Source organism: Pygoscelis adeliae, unplaced genomic scaffold, assembly GCF_000699105.1.
Source record: "Pygoscelis adeliae isolate BGI_AS28 unplaced genomic scaffold, ASM69910v1 Scaffold106, whole genome shotgun sequence".
Classification (NCBI taxonomy): Eukaryota; Metazoa; Chordata; class Aves; order Sphenisciformes; family Spheniscidae; genus Pygoscelis; species Pygoscelis adeliae.
Window position 1 is genome coordinate 1,154,407 of NW_008824939.1, and position 2,143 is coordinate 1,156,549.

The following is a 2,143-nucleotide window of genomic DNA, read 5'->3' on the forward strand; positions in this document are numbered from 1 at the left end:
CGCCGGGACGGGGCGGGGCGGGGCGGGACGGCCGGCGCCTGGAGGAAAGGGCACGGCTCAGTGTTGCTCCTAAATATTTAAAAGGAACCCTTTAACAGGAACCACGAGTTTAAAGAAACAACCATAAACTGAAGCGTGTCCTTCACTTTCCAGCTCATGAGTTTCTAGGGCCGGCCGCCAGCCTGCCAGGGTTTTCTGCACTGGGCGGGCTTGCCAGGCACGCGCCGGCGGGGAAAGGAGGCACGCGGGCAGTGGTAACCCCGCGTGACGGGGGTGGATTTGCAGGATGCGCCTTTTTGCAGAATACAGACACACAAAAGGCCATCAGTAAAGTAAAGCCGACTTGTATATTGTAATGGTTTACTTTGGGTATGTCTCAAAGAGATTTTTTTTGGTGCCCTTTTTTTTTTTAGGTTTGAAGAATTGCACCTTGCATACAGAGCAGGAGGTTGTGATGCATGTGATAAACTTCCCAGAGGAGTTTGTTGGACAGTCTCTCCCCGAGATGTGGTTTCACCCATATGGTAGATGTCCCTGAGCTTCAGGAGGAGGCTTGGTTTCCATTGTGGGGTTTTAGGGAACCTCAGTGTGATTCCGAGGTAAGGCAACAGATCCTTGACTCAATTTCATGTTTTGTAGCAAAATGATAGAGCAAACAGAGAGCACCTGGATTACTGTGTTCAGTTTTGGTCCTGGACAGTTCAAGAGAGAGAGTGAAAAATTGGGAGGGTCCAGCGGAGGGCCAACATGGTGCTTACGTGATTGGGGAGTGTTTGAAGGGACTGGGTTTGTTCTGCCTAGAGAACAGAAGGCTCAGGGGAGATCCAACCACAGTTCTCCAACTCCTAAAAGTTGGATCCCTCTTCACAGGGGTGCAGAGGACAAGGGGCAATTGCAACACGTTTCTTCAGGGGAAATTCTGTCCAGGTATAAGAAAAAATATTCTCCACTGTAAAAACAATTAGACAGTGGAATATATTGCCCAGAGAAGTAGTGGGAGTTTCCTCAACAGAAATATTCAAGCCTTGGCTTGACAAGGCCCTTGATTTAATGCCTTGCTTTTAAAAGCACAGGTGTCTCCAGAGGTCCTTTCCCAGCCTAGTATTTCCTGTAATTCAAATTGTGCCCTCAGCTGCTTATCATGCTGAGATGTGCTACAGCATTCTGCTTTCAGTTGAGCTTCCTTCAGCTGGAGGCTTCTTTTGTAAAACTTGTTTTACTTTCATTTCATTGTCCTTTCTGCTTATCTCGTTTCATTTTTATTTCATCATTACTTTTTTATTACTGCTTTATGCAAGTTTCCTTTGAAAGATTTCTGAAGAGTCTCACGGCTTCCCCCCCCCGCCCCCAGCACTTTTTCTTCTGTCTTCAGCACCTTATTTGGATGACATGTCAGTCTTTCTTGTAAGGCCTCAGGAGCCTGCAGGAGTTACTCAGGTGCAGTGTCAGATCGATTGTTTGTACGTTTGCTTTGTTTCCCAAGTTGTGTATGTAGCAGTGGTAAAGCAGGCCCAGTGTATTTATACCACAACAATCCTTTACAGGTTCTAAGAGTTTGCAGACATTAAAAGGACACTTGTGACTTATAGAAGAGGAAAAAAAAATCAATAACCACCAATACGTGGTTATTCTGGCTACTGCTAAGTTGCACAGATGATGCCTGAGCTCCTACTCTGTCCACTGATGATGCATATATCCTGACTCTATTGCTCTCCTCTAGCTGCATGCTTACACTCCTCAGTGGTTTTTGAGGCCTTTGTCCCTTTCAGATGTGGCTGAAATGAGTCACAGGGTTCATAAGCAGGGGCAGGGCTGGAGCACAAGGCCTCCCCCCCTGGGCGGCTAGGCAGAGAAGCTGTGCACCGCCAGCTCCCGGCCCGGCCACACACACACCACCTCCCTTCCCCGCACCGTCGAAGTCCACGCGTACAGCTGGGCAGACGGCTCAGACGCAAAGGCTGAAGGAGACGCAAAAATAACGCAGGGGCTTCAACGCCCCCAGGAGTTACAATTAGAGGTTTCTTGTTCCAGAAGGAAGCTGCCCGCCGCTGGAGGTGCCCGAGGCGAGGGAAGCGCCTGAGGCAGCGCAGCGGAAACGCCCCGCGCCCAACGGCCGGCCTGGGCTCGCGGGCCCAGCCGGTGG